The sequence below is a fragment of the Rana temporaria genome, chromosome 6 (genome assembly GCF_905171775.1).
Source record: "Rana temporaria chromosome 6, aRanTem1.1, whole genome shotgun sequence".
In the NCBI taxonomy this organism is placed as follows: domain Eukaryota; kingdom Metazoa; phylum Chordata; class Amphibia; order Anura; family Ranidae; genus Rana; species Rana temporaria.
In genome coordinates, this window is record NC_053494.1 from 208699508 (window position 1) to 208721878 (window position 22371).

Here is a 22371-nt window from a genome sequence, read left to right on the forward strand (position 1 = left end):
CCTGAATTCGGTCCTGAAATGGAGCCAAAGATGCCCAGGACTTCAGGGCTCCGCAGCCGCCCCGGAGATGTGTGAACCGGTCACAATCTCCCGTAATGCGAATTGGATGCGGGTCAATTTGCATCAGTGTGAACCCAGGCTTATGCCGCATACACACGACCGTTTTTAATGTCATGTCAAAAACAACGTTTTTCTCGACGTGGCTCTTGTCAAGCCTACCTTGCATACACACGATCGTGATAAAAAAATGCTTGAGCAACGCGCGGTGACGTACAACATGTACGACGGCACTATAAAAGGGAAGTTCCATTTGAATGGGCACGATTATGCAAATTTCCCTTCTCATAACTTGCTTCTGAGCATGCGCGTTTTTTTCCCCCCGTCGTTAAAGCCTACACACGACCATTTTTCACGACGTGAAAAACGTAGAGAAAAAATAGAGCAGGGTCTAAATTTTTAATGGCCATTTTTCACGTCGAGAAAAATGGTCGTTTTGAATGACCAATTTAAAAAATGGCATTTTTCTCGTCATGAAAAATGGTCGTGTGTACGCGGCATAAGGCCCTTTATACCCAGATGGACTGATCGGGTGCGCCAGTCAGTTTTTCAGGAGGACCCGATCGAACCATCCATTGCCCTCTACGGATGTCTGTTGAAACCCACCAAAATCCGATCCGGTCCCCTAAAGACAGACAGATGGGGGTAATGGCCATTCACGGACAGATGGGGGTAATGGCCATTCACGGACAGATGGGGGTAATGGCCATTCACGGACAGATGGGGGGTAATGGCCATTCACGGACAGATGGGGGGTAATGGCCATTCACGGACAGATGGGGGTAATGGCCATTCACGGACAGATGGGGGTAATGGCCATTCACGGACAGATGGGGGTAATGGCCATTCACGGACAGATGGGGGTAATGGCCATTCACGGACAGATGGGGGTAATGGACATTCACGGACAGATGGGGGTAATGGCCATTCACGGACAGATGGGGGTAATGGCCATTCACGGACAGATGGGGGTAATGGACATTCACGGACAGATGGGGGTAATGGCCATTCACGGACAGATGGGGGTAATGGACATTCACGGACAGATGGGGGTAATGGACATTCACGGACAGATGGGGGTAATGGACATTCACGGACAGATGGGGGTAATGGACATTCACGGACAGATGGGGGTAATGGCCATTCACGGACAGATGGGGGGTAATGGCCATTCACGGACAGATGGGGGTAATGGACATTCACGGACAGACGGGGGTAATGGACATTCACGGACAGATGGGGTTAATGGACATTCACGGACAGATGGGGGTAATGGGCATTCACGGACAGATGGGGGTAATGGGCATTCACGGACAGATGGGGGTAATGGGCATTCACGGACAGATGGGGGTAATGGGCATTCACGGACAGATGGGGGTAATGGGCATTCACGGACAGACAGGGGTAATGGACATTCACGGACAGATGGGGGGGTAATGGGCATTCACAGACAGATGGGGGGTAATGGACATTCACGGACAGACGGGGGTAACGGACATTCACGGACAGATGGGGGTAACGGACATTCACGGACAGATGGGGATAATGGACATTCACGGACAGATGGGGATAATGGACATTCACGGACAGACGGGGGTAACGGAGATTCACGGACAGACGGGGGTAACGGAGATTCACGGACAGACGGGGGTAACGGAGATTCACGGACAGACGGGGGTAATGGACATTCACGGACAGATGGGGTTAATGGACATTCACGGACAGATGGGGGTAATGGGCATTCACGGACAGATGGGGGTAATGGGCATTCACGGACAGATGGGGGTAATGGGCATTCACGGACAGATGGGGGTAATGGGCATTCACGGACAGATGGGGGTAATGGGCATTCACGGACAGATGGGGGTAATGGGCATTCACAGACAAATGCAAAAATTATGGATTTTACAAACTGTTAAATTTACTGAAAGTTGGAAACCCAATTGAGGAGATTTCTCTTCACTTCCTGTCACATAACCAAAACAGGAAGTGAGAGGAAATCGTTCCAAAATGAGGGAATCCCTGGTGCGTCATCAGAACTAGTGTCCCCATTGGAAGACTTCCTCTCTATTACTTTTCTGGCGACAACCCAAAATGTGCGATTTTCTTTTACTTTCACTTTTGACGAGAACGGTAAAACAGGACAATTAGAGAGGGTGAATCTCCCAAACGGGGACACAGACTGCAATAAAAAAACCTGACAGATACTTTCTTCCCTCTGCATTCTATCCAAAAAGAAAACATTTTTTTTTTTTTCAATTTTTGCCTTTAGTTAGACCCCTTTCACACCGACATGTTTTTCAGGCGGTTCAGCGCTAAAGATAGCGCTGCTACACCGCCTGAAAAAAATCATGCCCTGCAGGCTTCAATGTGAAAGCCCGAAGGCTTTCACACTGAAGCGGTGCGCTAGCAGGACCGCTCCAAAAGTCCTGCTAGCCGCATCTTTGGAGCGGTATAGGAGCGGGGTGTTTACCGCTCCTTCCTATTGAAATAAATGGGAAACCGCGGTAATACCGCCCGCAATGTGCCTCTACAGAGGCGCATTGCTGGCGGTATTAACCCCTTTTTCGGCCGCTAGCGGGGGTTAAAACCGCACCGCTAGCGACAGAATATCGCAGTAAATAAGACGGTATATCGGCGCTAAAAATCGCGCCGCTATACCGTCACCGCACCTCCACTGCCCCATGTGGGCTCCAGTGGTCTCCAAACTGCGGCCTGGGGGCCGGATGTGGCCCTTTGCTTGATTTTATCTGGCCCTTGGGGTGCTTTTTTAATCATTGGCATCAATGAAGGGCAGAATTCCTCCCAATGACACCAATGATGGGGCAGAATTCCTCCCAATAACACCAATGATGGGGCATAATTCCTCCCAGTTATGGGGCAGACTTTCTCCCAATCACACCAATGATGGGGTCCAATGACACCATTGATAGGGGATTTTGTACTCCTGATGGCCACAGTCCGGCCCCCTTAGGCCGCGTACACACGGTTGGTCCAAACCGATGAAAACGGCCTGAAGTCCAGTTTCATCGGTCCAAAACGACCGTGTGTACGGCCCATCGGTCTGTTGTCCTTCGGACAAAAATTAGAGAACTTGCTTTAAAATCGAACGGCTAACCATCGGTCCAAACCGATGGTTAGTACACAAAAGCATCGGTTCACAACCAGCGCATTCTCAGAATCGACGCATGCTCGGAAGCATTGAACTTTTTCAGCACATCGTGTGTTTTACGTCACCGCGTTCTGACACGATTGGGTTTTGAACTGATGGTGTGTACGCACATCAGACCATCAGGCCACTTCAGCGGTGAACCAATGAAAACGGTCCGTCGGACCATTCTCATCGGATGGACCGACCGTGTGTACGCGGCCTTAAAGTCTGGAGGACAGTAGTCCGGCCCTTTGTTTAGAAAGTTTGGAGACCCCTGCTTTAAGGTAATGGGGCCCCAGAAAAACCCTGGGTCCCAGTGACTTGTGAGCGGCATTGACCCCTCACCCCTATTGTAACTACGAAGACCCAAAGCTTGATCCCCACCAGCCTGAAAACAAAGCATAAATATAAAAATCTTCTGCTCGATCCCAATGCACAGACCAGAATTATACAGCAGAGTAAAGTGTAATACAGAAACAGCATGCAAACATCTGCTGCCCAGCTGCCACAGGTCACATGATCCGTAATCATGATGGAGCAGCGGCAAGACAGCAGCCATGCCGCTACAGGCTCTTATATAATAACTGTACCATTATTAATCTGTATACACCAGAGAAGGCCGCAATAATCTGTTCTTATGTACGGTAAGTGCAGTTTAAGAGATCATTGTCATGGAGAGATGAGCTGGTATGTGTCAGAGATACACCAGAAGTCATTATAAAATCATATGCAACGTCAGAGATCCTTTAGGCTGCATTCACATTGTAACACCACGTATGCGGCGTATTTTGCCGCGATTTGTGTAACTTTTTTTTTTTTCACAAATCATTTCCATTGCTGTCTATGGCCGAACGCCAATGCCGCCTGAAAAAAAGGGTCCGGGACTTGTTTTCAGGCGGCAGGCGTACGGCGTTTCGGCGTTCGATGTGAACCATCTCATAGACAGCAATGGAAATTCGCCCCTTCAGCGTGTCGGGCGTTTTGTCGCCTAGGTGTGAATGGAGCCTTAGTTGCTTGAGGACTACAGGTTCCAGCATGACCTACAGGTCTCACCCTGAATTTAAATTTTGTAGACCCTGAGGCTAGGGTTGCCACCTGCCCTGGGATTCACCTGGACAGTCCAGGTGTTGAATCATGTGTCCGAGTTTCAGGCGGACTGAAACCCGGACACATCATTCAGACTGGGCTGTGGCTCCCCAAGTAACCAAGATCGTCGCGCACAAATCCGTTGCTGTCCGGGATCTGGGGGCAGGTTCGGCAACACCGGGGGGGGGGGGGGGGGCAGGGCGATGATGTCAGCAACAGCGATTTAGCCACACCAACTGTTCACTGTGGCATGCTATGCGCACCACATTACTACTGTCCTTGGGGCACCCAAAAGGTGTCCAAGGCCGCTAAAGTGTTTGGCTTGAAGAAAAGGTGGCAACCCTACCTGAGGCTAAAATGCAATATTTGACCCAAATACATAATAAATAAATTAAAGTGTCTAACCCAAAGCCCCTAAACTTTTAGAATTAGGCCTTGTCTACATTGGTTGCCCACAAGATCCAAGTCTGATATTGCTTTACCAGAAGATCCAAAACTGATAGTCCTGGGGCCCTACAATTCTTAAACACAAGTCCCAGGCCCCGACAGTTGTTAAACACTAGTCCCTGGGCCTGACACTTCTTAGACACGAGTCCCGGGACCCGACACTTCTTAGACACGAGTCCCGGGACCCGACACTTCTTAGACACGAGTCCCGGGACCCGACACTTCTTAGACACGAGTCCCGGGACCCGACACTTCTTAGACACGAGTCCCGGGACCCGACACTTCTTAGACACGAGTCCCGGGACCCGACACTTCTTAGACACGAGTCCCGGGACCCGACACTTCTTAGACACGAGTCCCGGGACCCGACACTTCTTAGACACGAGTCCCGGGACCCGACACTTCTTAGACACGAGTCCCGGGACCCGACACTTCTTAGACACGAGTCCCGGGACCCGACACTTCTTAGACACGAGTCCCGGGACCCGACACTTCTTAGACACGAGTCCCGGGACCCGACACTTCTTAGACACGAGTCCCGGGACCCGACACTTCTTAGACACGAGTCCCGGGACCCGACACTTCTTAGACACGAGTCCCGGGACCCGACACTTCTTAGACACGAGTCCCGGGACCCGACACTTCTTAGACACGAGTCCCGGGACCCGACACTTCTTAGACACGAGTCCCGGGACCCGACACTTCTTAGACACGAGTTCCAGGGGCCCGACACTTCTTAGACCGAGTACTCACAAGCAGACATGTCCGATGAAACCGGTCCGCGGACCGTTTTCATTGGACATGTCTGCCCGGGGACTTCTGTTCGATGGCTGTACACACCATCGAACAGAGGTCCGCGCGTAAACAATACGCGGGGCGTGTCCGCGGTGTCGCCGCGTCGATGATGCGGTGTCGCTGCGACAATGAGGCGGCGACGTGGGCGGCCTGTCTTTAAAATGCTTCCACGCATGCGTCAAAGTCATTCGACGCATGCGAGGGATGGCGGGCGGCCGGACATGTACGGTAGGTCTGTACAGACGACCGTACATGTCGGGGGGACAGGTTTCCAGCGGACTGTTTTAAAGCAAGTCCAGGAAACAGTTGTCCGCTGGAAACCTGTCCAATCCGCCCGAAAATGGTCCGCTCGGGCCTACACACGGCCAAACATGTCTGCTGAAACTGGTCTGCGGACCAGTTTCAGCAGACATGTTTGGTCGTGAGTACGGGGCCTTAGACACGAGTCCCGGGACCCGACACTTCCTAGACACGAGTCCCGGGACCCGACACTTCTTAGACACGAGTCCCGGGACCCGACACTTCTTAAAACACGAGTCACAGGCCCTGACAGGTTTTAAACACTAGTCCCGGGTCCCAGCAATTCTTTACACAAGTCCCAGGCCCCAAGAGTTTTTAAACACTAGTCCCGTCGCCTGACACTTCTTAGACACGAATCCCGGGGCCCGACACTTCTTTGACACAAGTCCCGGGGGCCGGACATTTCTTAGACACTAGTCCTTGGGACCAACATTTCGTAGACACGAGTCCCAGGGCCCGACCCTTTTTGGACACGAGTCCCGGGGGCCTGAGATATCTTATGGCCCGTACACATGATCCGAATAGCGGATGAACAATGTCGTCCGAGGAATAATCGTACGAAGTGTACACCACTTTCAACACGAGTCACTTCTTGGACACGAGTCCCCTCGGGCCTGAGATTTCTTAGACACAAGTGTCGGAGGTCAAACGCTTTTTAGACACTGGTCCCGGGGCCCGACATTTCTTTAAACACTAGCAGTTCTTTGACACATAATATAGGTCCCAGCAGTTCTCTACTACAAGTCTCAGGGCCCAGTGTTTTTCCACCAACATCTGATTTTACCTCATATATTGGCACAACACATTTTCTGTCACTCCAGTCTTTACAAACAAGGCCCAGACATTGTAAGGATGAACTATGAAATATGAAGGAAAGGGATGTAAAACACAGGACTGCCACCATGGCAACCAAATTCTTGCTTCATTTTCCCAAACAATGAGGCCTTAAAATTGTCCCCTCAGGACAGAATAATTACAGCGGCCATTTCTACCTTGTAAATGAAGACAGACGCTCGTTTTCTGTCATGATCAGCTTTGCTTCACTAGTTAAAGTGGAGTTCCACCCATAAATATAACATTACATCAGTAGTTTTAAAAAAATGTCATTAGTCCTTTACGAAAACAATTTTTTTTTTTAGATGCCTTCAAAGTGTTGTTGCTAGGCAGAATAGTTAATCTTCCCACTTCCTGCACCTAGGTGCTAAATGCTTCCTAACCTACACCGCACAGACTCCTGGGAATGTAGTGGGTGTAACTTTCCAGGAGTCTGTGCACTCCCCAGTCTCAAAGAATCATGTGACTTGGACAGCACAGGTGCTGAAACCTGATCTGACACTGCTTGTGCAGCACTGAGCATGTGCGAGGTCTGCAAGGCTGAAATCCAGGAAGTCATACAGTCTGGCTTCATGATGCCCACACTTAAGATGGCCCCAGTCAATTTCTATTTTATAAAGTGTCTAAATGCTGTAACAACCTAACAAAACGGACCTTAGTTTACGGACTAACTTTACTAGACTACATTAAGCTTGTGTATTACAGGGGTATTTATATATAAAAAGTGAAATTGTGGCCGGAACTCCGCTTTAAAGTGACCCTGTCATAAGAGATCTATGGGGAGCAGCCATTGCTTCATTCAATCTTAGGCTGAATGTACAAGGGACATTTTACAACCTCTCCTGAACTTTACAGGCCACATTAGCCGCGTTTGCGTTTTAGAAGTGTTTTTTTTTTATTTTTATTAAATAGTCAAAAAATGTATCTCCATTAAAAACGCCTTTGAACTAATCGTGAGTTACTGCATTTACAAGCCGTTACAGGCTTTTGGCTTTTCAAATGCCTCTGAACATCTGAACGCATTTTTTTTTTGCTTTCCAAAAGAAGCTTCTAAACTCAACTGCATAGAAACGACTATAAAAACGACCCCGTGTACATGTACTGATAAAATAACAGAGGAAAGTTCAGGGGAAGATGAAAAAAAAAACCCTGACTGCTCCTAAACGTCCGTTTACCAGCGGCAGTGTACATGATGAGGCCTACCCCACTGAAGACGATGCAAGTTGTTGCGAAACGCGTCGGGACTCTACTGCTGCCATGCACATTTCTACATTGATGTCCTTTTTTGTCCAACTAACTGTAAAGTGTTTTTAACCGGTATTAAACATTCCATGTTTGTATGGAATCACACTATGTGCCTTTCATTTCCTACATGTACCCTGGGTATGGTTTCAATTAGGGTTGTCCCGATACCACTTTTTTAGGACCGAGTACAAGTACCGATCCTTTTTTTTATGTACTCGCCGATACCGAATACCGATACTTTTTTTTAAATGTGTCCCCAAATGCAGCCATGTCCCCCAAACATATGCAGCCATGTCCCCAACATATCCAGCCATGTCCCCCAACATATCCAGCCATGTCCCCCATATACGCAGCCATGTCCTCAAACATATTGCAGCCATGTCCCCCCACATGCAGCCATGTCCCCCCACATGCAGCCATGTCCCCCCACATGCAGCCATGTCCCCCCACATGCAGCCATGTCCCCAAACATATCCAGCCATGTCCCCCATATACGCAGCCATGTCCCCCCACATGCAGCCATGTCCCCCCACATGCAGCCATGTCCCCAAACATATCCAGCTATGTCCCCCATATACGCAGCCATGTCCCCCCACATGCAGCCATGTCCCCCCACATGCAGCCATGTCCCCCGTACCTAAATGATGACGCTGCCGCGTTAATCACCGCGCGGGGAACATTACAGTCAGCTTTCGTTTGAATAGCTGTTTTCCCTGCCGCGCTGTGTATAGAGACACTCCCCCTTGCTCCCGATTGGACAGATCCATCCAAGGGGGAATGTCTATGCGCGGCGGGGAAAACAGCTATTCAAACGATTGCTGACTGTAATCTTCCCCGCGCCGCGGTGATTAACGCGGCAGCTTTGCGACACACGACGTCGGCGGGGGGGTGGTGTATGAAGTATTCTATTTTGGCATCGGGGGCATTTGCGGGAGTACGAGTACTCCCGCTAATACTCGGTATCGGTCCCGATACCAATACTGGTATCGGTATCGGGACAACCCTAGTTTCAATCTTCCATGAGTCATCTCCAAGCTGTTGATACCTCCCCTATCTGTTATCCAGCGAAGACTTCATTGTTTCCTGATCGTATACTTGGTGTTTGTTGGTACATCCTCTCATCTACATAATCACAGCCTTATTGACCCTTTGAGCGTACGCTCACTTGGGTTCAATACATCTGGTAAGCCTCCCCTTCTGGTGGCGGGTATCATCAACACATCACCGTGGGGTTGCAATAACTACTGTTGGAATTGTTTTTTTCATCCATCGAGTTTATTTTTATTCATATGGACTCACACCTGTGTACACAATCTAATTGGTGTTGGATATAGACAATCAGTGTCTTTTCACCATCATCATTTTATTTATTCATTTGGGTTTATGAGAACCACATGGACTTATATTGGTTTACACTGTTTCATTGGTGTTGGTTATAGACAATCATCAGTGTCTTTGTATCATTTTTCAGCGCTACATTGTTTGTATTTTACATGAGGCCTAACGCCTGGCACCAATCCTTTACCTAAAACAAGCATGCTGTCAATGGTGTTAGAATTCCTCATCGCTATACCTGTTCCAGAAAGAATGGTCAGCTATGGCAGTTTTCCTTCAAAGGCTTATGTACTAAAAGCATGCTAATGAGAATACCCAGTTGCCCTTAGCATAAGGTGACCAGATTTTTAAAATGAAATCCGGGGACATATTTTTTCTTTACTAGTAATGGCAACAATCAGCGACTCTCTGCCCGTCGCCCCCCGCCTCACAGACTCTCAAGTCTTACTCTTCGGTCCCCCGGCTACTACTGGATGGGGAGCGGAGGAAAATCACTTCGCCAGGGAAGGCAAGGAGATAGGCAGGTGGCTGGCAAGGATTTGAGCCAAGGAAGAAGAAGTCTCCGTGAGAGACTCTTTACCGAGATCGGTGTTGCGGGGTGTCAGACTGACACCCCGCAACAACGATCGCCGCGATGCGCGCCCCCGGGGGCGCGCAGCGGCTAAGAATCCTGAGGACGTCATATGACGTCCGGTCAGGGTTCTACAACCACTTTGCCGCCGTCAATCTGTCATTGGCGGGCGGCAAGTGGTTAAACACTAGCAGTTCTTTGACACATAATACAGGTCCCAGCAGTTCTTTACTACAAGTCTCAGGGCCCAGTGTTTTTCACCAACATCTGATTTTACCTCATATATTGGCACAAAACTATTCCCTATGCTAGTAGGAGCGGCGGAGCGGGGGTGTGTAATTCTATTTTTTTATTTTAGTTCTGCACTGATGGTCTTTGAAATTGCCCCTTCCCCCTATTAAATCCAATCTGGGGACAAAACCAGGGACAGTGTCCTCAATCAGGGGACTGTCCCCTGAAACTGGGGATGTCTGGTCACCCTACCCTAAGTTGGTGGGAGCGGAAGAGTGGGGACGTGTAATTCAGCATTTTTTTTTTTGTTTAAATTCTGCACTGACTGTCTTTGAAATTGCCTCAGCTCCTGTTCAAATCCAATCCGGGGACAGACTTGGTCAGGGGACAGTGTCCTCAATCTGGGGACTGTCCCTGGAAACCAGGGATGTCTGGTCAGCCTACCTTAGCAACCACACTCCATGTCTTGTCATTATAAACTGGACTCCAGAGAGGACAGTCGGGCGCAGGCCGGTTGCGATTAGCAAAGGGACATCTTTTTGTTGGTGTATTTTTCATACATAAGCCCCCAAATCTACAAATGGCAGTTTCTATAGATGTGGGAGAGATCCTTTACACCAGTTGCCGTAGGTAACAGAATTTTTCTTTTTAATTAGACATTCTCAGTCAGTAAAAGTTTTTTTTACCTTTTTTTTTTTTTTAGGTCAGTGAAGACTGGACATTACAGAACGCCAAAAACGGAATGACGAGATAACAACAAGTTGCAGAGTCACCGAGCGCTCTCTTATCTCCCTTAATTTGAAGTCACCATTATTACTTTCAGTTTAGGTTTAAACAAATTTAGGGGGATTTTTATTTTTACGTTTTTCTTTCAGCTTCATCACATTGGAGGAATAATCGCCCCTTTAGTCACTCCATTGTCTATATGTGAAGATGACATTCCCACAAAAAAAAAAAAAAAAAATCGCTACTGGGACGCACGCAATTAAATAATTTCCTGCCTGCCTGGAAAAGTTCCCTTCCTAGGTTTACAAATAATCCACACATAAAGCTGCCCCAGTCAGACGTCCGGGTACAGCGAGACCACCCATAGGGCTCGTTCACACACAGGGCGGTGACTGGCGGTTTTCCAAACTGAATAAATGCTATTCGCCAACTAGGGCACATAGAAGACGATTGTTTTCTATGTGGCCTCTTTCACACTGCAACGCTGCTTGGATGTGATGTTTATCGTCTTATCGCATCAAACAAGAAGACGCTGCATGTCGCCGCACAGCAGCGCAACACACCACACTGCAACACTGCCTGGAGGTGACGTGCATCATCTTTTCGCATCAAACAAGAAGACGCTGCATGTCGCCGAACAGTGGCGCAACACACCACACTGCAACGATGCCTGGAGGTGACATGTATCATCTTACCACATCACACAGGAAGACGCTGCAAGTCACCACACAGCAGCGCAACACACCACACTGCAACACTACCTGGAGGTGATGTGTATCATCTTATCGCATCAAACAAGAAGACGCTGCACAACACACTGCAACGCTGCCTGAAGGTGACGTGTATCATCTTATCGCATCACACAGGAAGACGCTGCAAGTCACCACACAGCAGCGCAACACACCACACTGCAACACTGCCTGGGAGGTGAAGTTTATCGTCTTATCGCATCAAACAAGAAGACGCTGCATGTCACCACACAGCAGCGCAACACACCACACTGCAACGCTGCCTGGAAATTACGTGCATCATCTTATCGCATTGCACAGGGAGATGCTGCATGTCACCGCAAAGCAGCGCAACACACCACACTGCAACACTACCAGGAGGTGACGTGTATCATCTTATCGCATCACACAGGGAGATGCTGCGATACACCACACTGCCATGTGGCGACATGACTGAAGCGTCACTTTGTGCGCTTCAAATAAAGGTTAAAAACTAGAAAAAAAAAAAGTTAACAGTGAGATGCTGAAACGCATGTTACACTGCCTGCTCACCACAGCTCGCTGCAGACAAAAACGGATGCGTTTAAAAAAATGCATGTGACCACGCATGCATTTTCTGTGCATTTTTTAACGCTTTGTTGTATCAAAGAGCCCTAAAGCCTTCTTCACATCACCCAATCAGTTTTAGCGTGCTTTGGGCCCTTACACACCACACAATGCATAAAAACTAACAAAAAAAAAAAAAAAAACACACATGCGTGTTGTTATGTGTTTTTTGAACATGCTGCGTTTTTAGGGTCCTTCCACACCAATCAGTTTTTCTTAAGTTTTCGCCTTTTTTCCTGCTCATGAAATCCTATGAAACTCTTCTCCCCAGTCAGTTGCGTTTCAGTGGTGTTTTTTTAAAGTCCTCCATGCTGCAATTTTGGCACGATAAAAAATAAAATAAAATAATTTTTTTTAAAAAAAAGGGACAAAAAACACACCTCTCCATTATAATGAATACAAAACCTGCCATTAAAGGCATCAAAAATGCGCCAGTGGTTGAGTTTTTGGTGTTTTTTTTGAGTCACATGTCCTTTTTTTCACAGGTGCAGGCTGACGTTAGACAACCACAAAATGCAACCACAAAATGCACTGGAAACGCTGCAAAAATGCACCTCCCTATTGAAATGAAGAGAAAACGTGGCATTAAGTCATCAAAAATGCACCAGTGTTTTTTAGTCATGTGTCCTTTTTCACAGGTACCGGCTGATGTCAGGCAACCTGGAAACGCGGCAAAAATGCATATGTGTTTTTACTGCGTTTTTTCAACAGAGCAGGGTGAAAGCTGCCTTACGCAACGCAGTTCTAGAATGTGAACAGGGCACATAGAAAACGATCGTATTCTTTGGGTCCTTGCATTAAACGCAGGTCAGTGTACGTGGTGGGAGCGAGCCCTTATGCCGCGCACACACGATCGGACATTTCTATAACAAAACCGTGGATTTTTTTCAGACGGAATGTTGGCTCAAACTTGTCTCGCATACACACGGGTCACACAAATGTTGTCGGAAATTCCGAACGGCAAGAACGCGGTGACGTACAACACTACGACAAGCCGAGAAAAATGAAGTTCAATGATTCTGAGCATGCCTCGAATTGATTCCGAGCATGCGTAGGATTTGTGTGCGTCGGAATTGCATACAGACAATCGGAATTTCCGACGAGAACTTTTGTTGTCGGAGAAATTGAGAACCAGCTCTCAAACATTTCTTGTCGGAAATTCCGACAGCAAATGTCCGATGGAGCCTACACACGGTCGGAATATCCGACCAAAAGCTCACATCGAACATTTGTTGTCGGAAATTCCGATCGTGTGTACGCGGCATTAGACTATGCTTACACTAGCCCGCACAGGAATACGCAGCGTTGGTTTGCGCCACTGTCTACATTTTAGCGCATAACACTGCGTAGTTGTTGTTTTTTCTTAACTTTATTTGGTGATGTAAAACACTACGACGAGCAGAGAAAAGTCCACGCATGCTCGGAAGCATTGAACTTTGACTGAGCATGCATGGTTTTTGCTCCGTCGGAGTTCCACACAGACGATTGGAATTTCCGATAGGATTTTTTTCCCATCGGAAAAAAAATAAAACATGTTATATTTCTAAACTCCGGCTGAAAAAAAAGTCTGATGGGGCCCACGCACGGTCGGAATTTCCGATGAAAAAATTCCGTCTGGCTTTTTTCAATCGGAAATTCCGATCGTGTGTACAAGGCATTAGCGTGCCTTCAGAGCGCTGCTGATTGCGCATGCTTTTTGCGTCAACTGTATATGCGCAGCCAGATGTGTATTACCTGATCCTGGCGGTGGACGCAAAGTTGACAAAACAAATGCGTTTTACCGCCGGTCATGTGATGTCATTTTTTCCTTGCTTGGTACCAATAATTAAAGATATAGAATTATATCCTTGAGATCAACTGCGACTTTAGCGTTCTGTAAATGCAGCTTTTCAATTTATTTCTTCCTTTTTCTATTGGGTGAACTTAGCGGACTTGATTTTCGCTTTTTTTAAAAACGTATGTATTAACAGGAAAAAATAATAATAATAAAAAAAAAAAAACGTTCAGATGACGCAATTCGGAGAAAGGTATGCACTGATCAGCCAAATAACTGACATGCGTCTCATCTTAGCAGAGGCGTTGCTAGGGGGGTGCGGGCCGCACTGGGTGACACCCGCTAGAGGGGTGACACCATCCCGTTTTTTTTTTTTTTTAGCCGACATGCCCAGCCTGCCCAATCCCAGCCTGCCCTGTACCACCCCAGCCTGCTCTGTGCCACCCCAGCCTGCCCTGTACCATCCCAAACAGCCCTAAACCCCCCAAACAGCCCTGTACCACCCCAGCCTGCCCTGTACCACCCAGCCTGCCCTGTGCCACCCCAGCCTGCCCTGTGCCACCCCAAACTTTCCCATGCCACCCCAACTTGCCCTGTGCCACCCTAACTTGCCCTGTGCCACCCCAATCTGCCCTATGCCACCATAACTTGCCCTATACCACCCCAACCTGCCCAATGCCACCCTAACTTGCCCTGTACCACCCAACCTTTCCCATGCCATCATAACTTGCCCTATGCCACCCTAACTTGCACTATACCACCCCAACCTGCCCTATGCAACCCTAAATTGCCCTATGCCACCCCAAACTACCCTATATCACCCCAACATGCCCTATACCACCTTAACCTGTCCTATACCACCCCACTACACCAACTTGCCACTATACTGCCCTATACTATCATTTACAGGGGCTGGTTTGGGGTGCGCCCCGTGCGCTGCCTGCTTGGTGCTGGGCAACCTAGACAGAGGGGGGGGGGGGTGACACCATGTTTTACCGCACCGGGTGACACCAACCCTAGTGACGCCACTGCATCTTAGGCGCAAATTGAGCATCGCTTGCGACAACCAGGCTCCATAGAGTATCAGTTTGTCAGCAGAGCTTGCAATCTAGTGGTTCCGTCTCCTATATTCCAGGATCCTGTTTCCCCTCCTCCGCTTCCCCCTCCTAGAAGTTATTTTGGTAAACACACGGCCATGTGACCTGGAGGTTGGTGCATGTGCTATAAATGATGCAATTAATAAGTGTTCCCCCCCATTATACCCCCCAATCCCTTCTCCCCCTGACTTACCTGAGCTGTCTTCTCCCTCCTCTGCCTCTTCTCTGTGGATTTCTGGTCTGGTTGCTTCACAAGTCTGGCTTTAGGTGTTGGCTGTGAATTTTTCAAGACTTTCTTTACACTCCCTTCCTCAACTCTAAATGTCAGGCAAATGGCTGCATGGCAGGAGCGCCCCCTGCTGGGCAAGTCTTGTAAGTGCAAGTCCTCAGGGTTAACCCTTTCCCTGCTGAACAAGGCGCTCACTTCCTTATGTATCGTGGCCCGGATTCAAAGAGATTTGCGCTTTTTTTGCGGAGGCGCAGGGCAACGATTTTGCCCTGCGCCCCCGCAAATTTGCTCCGCTGCCCTCGATTCACGGAGCAGTAGCTCCGTAAATTGCGAGGGCGCGCCGGCAAAATTGCCCGGCGCTAGAGCACGCAATTTAAATGATCCCGTAGGGGGCGGGAATCATTTAAATTAGGCGCGCCGAGCGTAGAGCGCATGCTCCGTTCGGGAAACTTTCCCGAAACTTTCCCGACGTGCATTGTGGCAAATGACGTCGCAAGGACGTCATTTGCTTCCAAGTGAACGTGAATGGCGTCCAGCGCCATTTACGAATCACTTACGCAAACGACGTGAAATTCAAATTTCGCGACGCGGGAACGACGGGCTGCCCCTACTATTAGAAGGGGCAGCCTTACGCTAAACACGCCGTACGGAAACGACGTAACTTGCGTACGCAGGGCTCGCGCAACATTGTGAATCGGTGTTAGTATGCAATTTGCATACTATACACTGAGCACAATGGGAGTGCCCCCTAGCGGTCATCGCAAGAATGCAGCCTAAGATATGCGTGGCATAAGAGCCTTATGCCACGCAGATTTTAGGCTGCAGTCGGCGTTTCGATGTTCCTGAATCAGGAGCATTCGTAACGCCGGAGCAAGTAAGCAATTGCGCTGTGTAACCTATGGTTACACAGGCGCAATTGCTTCTTGAATCTGGCCCCTTGTTTCTTTAATTAAGTGAATTTTTACTTAGATTAGTAAGCCGGTCACACTTGCGGGCATGGGCGTCCGCTGAAATTTTTTCAGGGAGGGGCACTTCGGCAGCAGCGATACACAGTTGCATTTAACCCTTTCTTCAAACGCTAGCGGGGGTTAAAAGCGACCGAATAGCGCAGCTAAAACGATCGTAAAGCGCCACTTTACCAATAATACGGCCAACTGGCAGTGTGAAATAGCTCTTGAGATAATTCAGCTTCACTCCATGCCCATATAAATATAGCCTAGAGAATGTACAGACCCCCCCTTCAGCACAGATGGACCCCCCCTTCAGCACAGACCCCTCCATTTAGCACAGATGGACCCACCTTCAGCACAGACCCCCCATTCTGCATAAACCCATCCATTCAGCACAGACCCCCCTTCAGCACAGATGGACCCCCTTTAAGCACAGACCGTCCCTTCAGCACCGATGGACCCCCCATTCAGCACAAACCCCCCCTCCCCCATCCCATTCAGTACCTCAGATCAGCCATCAGCGCTGCACAGGCACAGCAGGTTCCCTCCCCCTGTGTACACAAACACTGGAGGGGGAGGCGGCTTCACTCTGCTCGCTGTGCCTGTGTGACATCCGGCCCAGGACGCTCAGACGGCCCGCGGCCGCAAAACTCTTCAACACCTTCTCGATTTTCCTGGGGGGGTCAATTGCCACCCCTTGCCCTATGGAGCGGACGCCCATGCTTGCGGGGGATCGCTTTTCAAAGAGCGGTGGACAGGCGGCTGGCAGGTGATAAGTCGCCTCTTCATTGCGCTGATTTCGAGAGACGGTCCCTCTGTCCTCCTCATTTGTTCTTCATTTTGGCCTGATCTACATTATATTACCAAAAGTATTGGGACGCCTGCCTTTACACGCACATGAACTTTAGTGGCGTCATCGTCCGTAGGGTTGTGTATTGTTAACCATTTTTTTAACGTATGAAATAAATATGTGATCTTTTTATAGATTTATACTATTGCATACCTCCCAACTTTCTGAGATGGGAATGAGGGACACCTATCAGCAAAAGTATGTAGGCAGTGGCGGTACTAGGGTTGGTGTCACCCGGTGCGGTAAAAAATGGTGTCACCCCCCCTCTGTCTAGGCTGCCCAGCACCAAGCAGGCAGCGCACGGGCACGGGGCTCACCCCAAACCAGCCCCTGTAAATGATAGTATAGGGCAGTATAGTGGCAGGTTAGGGTAGTATAGAGTGGTATAGTGGCAGGTTGGTGTAGTGCAGTGCTTCTCAAATAGTGGGGCGCGCCCCCCAGGGGGGGCCCGAGGCTCCATAAAGGGGGGCTCGTTCCGGACCGCGGCGATCGTGCCATTTAGTATCCGCTTCTGTCCCCAGCCTCCTCCGCTAGTTAGAGGAGCGGGAGGCGGGACATTTTTGAACTGGGGGACGGGACCAGAGAGGTAGCAGCCTGTCATGTTGGACGGCATGTGATTGGCTGCTAGGAGGCGGTCCTAGCAGCCAATCAGCCAATCACCAGTTCGCCCAAAAGTCTCCCCACCCTGCCCAGTGCTGCTGCGGCTTCACTTGACGAATGTCCCGCCTCCTGCTCTCCGCGCTGAAAAGTTACAGGTAGGAGTGGAGAGGGAGGAAGGGAGAAAAAATATATGGAAATGTTAAGGACGAGGAGTGGGGGCTGTGCTGTCGTTTGCGTAAGTCGTTCGCGAATAGGGCTGTACGTCATTTACGTTCACGTCGAATCCAATACGTCCTTGCGGCGTACTTTGGAGCAATGCACACTGGGATATTTTACGGACGGAGCATGCGCCGTTCAAAAACGGGGGGTCAAGCGAAATTTAAATAAAACACGCCCCCAACATCCCCATTTGAATTAGGCGGGCTTAAGCCGCCACACATACGTTACGCCGCCGTAACTAAGGCGCAAGTTCTTTCTGAATACAGAACTTGCGCCCAAAGTTACAGCGGCGTAACGTATCAGAGATACGTTACGCCGGAAGAAAGATGCGCTCATCTTTCTGAATCCGGCCCAGTGCCTTGAAAAAGTATTCATACCCCTTAAAATTTTCCACATTTTGTCATGTTACAACCAAAAATATAACTGTATTTTATGTGATAGACCAACACAAAGTGGCACATAATTGTGAAGTGGAAGGAAAATGATAAGTGTTTTTCAAAGTTCTTAACAAATAAATATGTGAAAAGTGTGGGGGGTACATTTGTATTCAGCCCCCTTTACTCCAATACCCCCCCCCCCCCCCCAACTAAAATCTAGTTGAACCAATTGCCTTCATAAGTCACCTAATTAGTAAATAGAGTCCACCTGTGTGTAGTGTAATCTCAGTATGAATACAGCTGTTCTGTGAAGCCCTCAGAGGATTGTTAGAGAACCTTAGTGAACAAACAGCATCATGAAGGCCAAGGAACAGACCAGACAGGTCAGGGATAAAGTTGTGGAGAAGTATAAAGCAGGGTTAGGTTATAAAAAAAAATCTCCCAAGCTTTGAACATCCACAGCTCAGGTGGGAGAATCTGTCCACAGGACAACTATTAGTGGTCTCTCCACAAATCTGCCCTTTATGGAAGAGTGACAAGAAGAAAGACATTGGTGAAAGAAAGACATAAGAAGTCCTGTTTGCAGTTTGTGAGAAGCCATGTGGGGGAGGGGACACAGCAAACATGTGGAAGAAGGTGCTCTGGTCAGATGAGACCAATATTTAACTTTTTGGCTAAAAAGCAAAACACTATGTGTGGAGGAAAACTAACACTGCACATCAGCCTGAACACCCCATCCCCACTGTGAAACATGGTGGTGGCAGCATCATGTGGTGGGGATGCTTTTCTTCGACAGGGAAGCTGGTCAGAGTTGATGGGAAGATGGATGGAGCCAAATACAGGGCAATCTTAGAAGAAAACCTGTTAGAGTCTTCAAAAGACTTAAGACCGGGGGGAGGTTCACCTTCCAGCAGGACAACGACCCTAAACATACAGCCAGAGCTACAATGCAATGGTTTAGATCAGGCATCACTAAATGGCGGACCGCGGTCCGGTTCCGCGCCCAGTAGCCATACAACTCAGACCGCAGCCTTGCCAAATAGTTGCCTGTGTGTCCTCTCCCTGCTGTCAGCTCGCCTGCCTGCCTAGTGCTGCTATGTTCACATAGCATGGCAGGCGCGCCGCGCACGGGTCTGTCCCTTCAAAATGATTGTTTCAATGCCCCCATGCCACCCCCCCCCCACTGCCTCTCTTAAGATGAGAAGTGCGGCCGCTCTGGACAAAGGGCAGGACTTTTTAAGCTAAGAAGCGGGCAATTGGTTGCTAGGCAGCGGGGCGGTCCCAGCATTTAATCAATCACTCACCTTTAATGTGAAAAGTCCCACCCGTTGTCCAGTCCTGTGATGGGGGGGGGGTCAGGTCAGTCCTATCATGTGGAGGATCAATCCTGTGATGGGGGGGGGGGGGTCAGTCCTGTGATGGTGGGGTAGTCTGTGATGGGGGCCAGTCCTGTGATGTGGGGGACCAGTCTGCAATGGGGGTCTGAGATGAGGGGCCTGTGATGTCCACAGGAGGCTGCGATGTGGAGGCTATCATGTGGAGTCAAAGCACCAATATGACACTCGGACCTCCGCTAGAAGAAATTGTTTCTGTCCGGACCCCCATGAATTTTAATTCACTACCCCTGGTTTAGATCAAAGCCTATTCATGTGTTAGAATGGCCCAGTCACAGTCCAGACCTAAATCCCATTGAGAATCTGTGGCAAGACCTGAAAATTGCTGATCACAGACGCTCTCCATCCAATCTGACAGAGCTTGAGATATTTTACAAAGAAGAATGAGGGAAAAACTCTGATACCAAACTTTTATGTAAATCTGAATTTCTGGGTATGAAATATTTCTGCACAAAAACAGAAACGAAAAATGAAAATCCATGATATCAATCTCTCTGCTCATCAATCTTTTGAAGAACAACAAACAAGGTATATCTTATTTATAGGAGACAATGATCAGCCATGATAAAGTTTACTTCTTCATTTAATAGAATATTATTTATTGCACAATTTAGCCAACCCATCCCATCTACAAAAAATAATTACAAGCCTGCAAAAAAAAGAAAACAAATGCAGCCAGCGCTTATTTATAGACAGATGAGCTGCAATATTTTAAATTTCTTGCGTTAAAAAAAAAAAAAGCGTTAAATGCGTCTTCTGAGTCCGGAAGCTCGATAGAACGCGGAGGTCGTCTACACAGACTTGTATCTCTCGCTCTGGTATGGCCCTTTGTTGGCGTCTCTCATCCGCTGCAAGGCTTTCATCTGCAGCACACGTCTCTGATCCACCTTCCTCCTTGCGTACAGAAATAGTAGGATGCCAGATGGGAACCCGATCGCCCTGTATTAAAAAATAAGATTACGAGAGGTTGATATCATGTAATCAGAGCAGCTGGCACCTGCCACTAATCTGCATGCTGCTACTCGGGTCTGTGTACAATCACAGCATGGCCCAACCCCTTATAATCCTGCAGAGAAACAGTTCAGACTCGTTTATATGTGTGGCTGCCCCTCTGAAAGGCAATGTGCAATGAATGAATCGTCGGGGGCGTTTGACAAAACAGTTAGGCAGGGTTCACATATGTGCAGCCACGGTTCCCAGCATGGAGTCCGGTGCGTCTCGGTTTACCAGTTCAGGTCCAAATTTTTGCCCAAATCCGCACCGGAACCAGCCCCGAAAAATGCACAGGGCCCTTTCTGGAATTCTCACCGCTCCAAAGATGCTGCTGACAGGAGATTTTTTCCTGAGCGCATCGCCTCAGTGTGAAAGCCCTCCGGCATTCACATTGAGGTTGCTGGGCAGGAGTTTTTCAGGCAGTATAGCAGCGCTATTTTTAGCGCTGTACTGCCTGAAAAACTCCTCAGTGTGAATGGGGTCTTAAGCCTGGTACACACGATCGGATTTTCCGTGGACAAAGCATAGGTCTTTTGTCTGAAGGGCGTTGGCCAGGAACTTGTATTACATACAAACGGCAAAGAACTGTCGGTCAACAAATGCGAAACTACGTGTTTTTTCAGCTATTTAACGCCACCCTTTGGGCAACTTCTGCCGATGTCGTGTTTGGCGAGCATCGCTTCTGAGAATGCGTGTTTGTACTTTGGAGTTTTGTCCGACGGACTTCTGTACACATGATTGGAATAATCCGACAACACACATTTGTTGTCGGTAAAATTTTAAGCATGCTATCCAACATTTGTTGGTGGAAAATCCGACAACAATTGTCCGATGGAGCGTGCAAACGGTCGGATTTTCCGACAACAGTCTGTCATCACACAATTCCCGTCTGAAAATCCGATCGTGTGTACGAGGCTTTACACTAGGGCCGAAACAACTAATCGATTATAAAATTAATCGATTACAATTTTCATAATCGATTAATCGGCCAGTAACATAATGGGGTTAAAAAAAAACAAAAATTAGCCCTTTATAGTACAAAAAACGGGGTTACTTACCGGTAACATCCCTTTTCCTGGAGTCTTTCAGGACAGGTACTGTAGAGAGACACAGGCTCCTCCCCTCACAGGAAACACCGCCTTCCAATTAAGAATTTAAGCCTCATCCTCCCTCAGCTCCTCAGTTTTTTCCAGAGTACCTCCGGCCAGCTGGGGAGACACAAGAACACGTCATAAAAGTATAAAATTACATCTTACCTGACGGCCTCGTCTGATGAGTTTCCATAATATCCCCTACAACAAAAGAGGGTGGGTACCAGTGCTGTCCTGAAAGACTCCAGGAAAAGGGATGTTACCGGTAAGTAACCCCGTTTTTCCCTGTTCGTCTTTCAGGACAGGTACTGTAGAGAGGATAAGCGAGCACCTTACCCTAGGGTGGGACAACTGCTTGCAGTACTTTGCGTCCAAAAGCCTGGTCTTTGGTTGAAAGTAGGTCCAGTCTGTAATGTTTTACAAACGTTGAGAAACTAGACCATGTTGCAGCCTTGCAGATCTGCTCCGGGGAAGCACCAGCACACTCTGCTTGGGAAGTTGCTACTGCCCTGGTGGAATGAGCCTTGATACCCTGTGGAGGCTCTACTCCCCTAGAAGAATAGGCTAGAACGATGGCTGCCCTTAACCACCTGGCTATCGTGCGTCTAGAAGCCCTAGACCCTTTCTTGGACCCAGAAAACAAAACAAATAGTGAATCAGCTTTCCTGAACTGACTTGTGTAATC

At 48.5% G+C, this 22371-nt stretch overlaps 1 protein-coding gene across 1 annotated transcript in view; it reads right to left on the reverse strand.

Moving 5' to 3' along the window:
- TMBIM1 (transmembrane BAX inhibitor motif containing 1) overlaps positions 1-15329 on the reverse strand; it is a 113709-nt gene extending 98380 nt beyond the window's left edge. The window contains exon 1 of the mRNA XM_040358192.1: positions 15177-15329. The gene's annotated coding sequence lies outside the window, so the exon portion shown is untranslated. The remainder of the gene's footprint in view (positions 1-15176) is intronic.
- Between the last annotated feature and the right edge of the window lie 7042 nt (positions 15330-22371).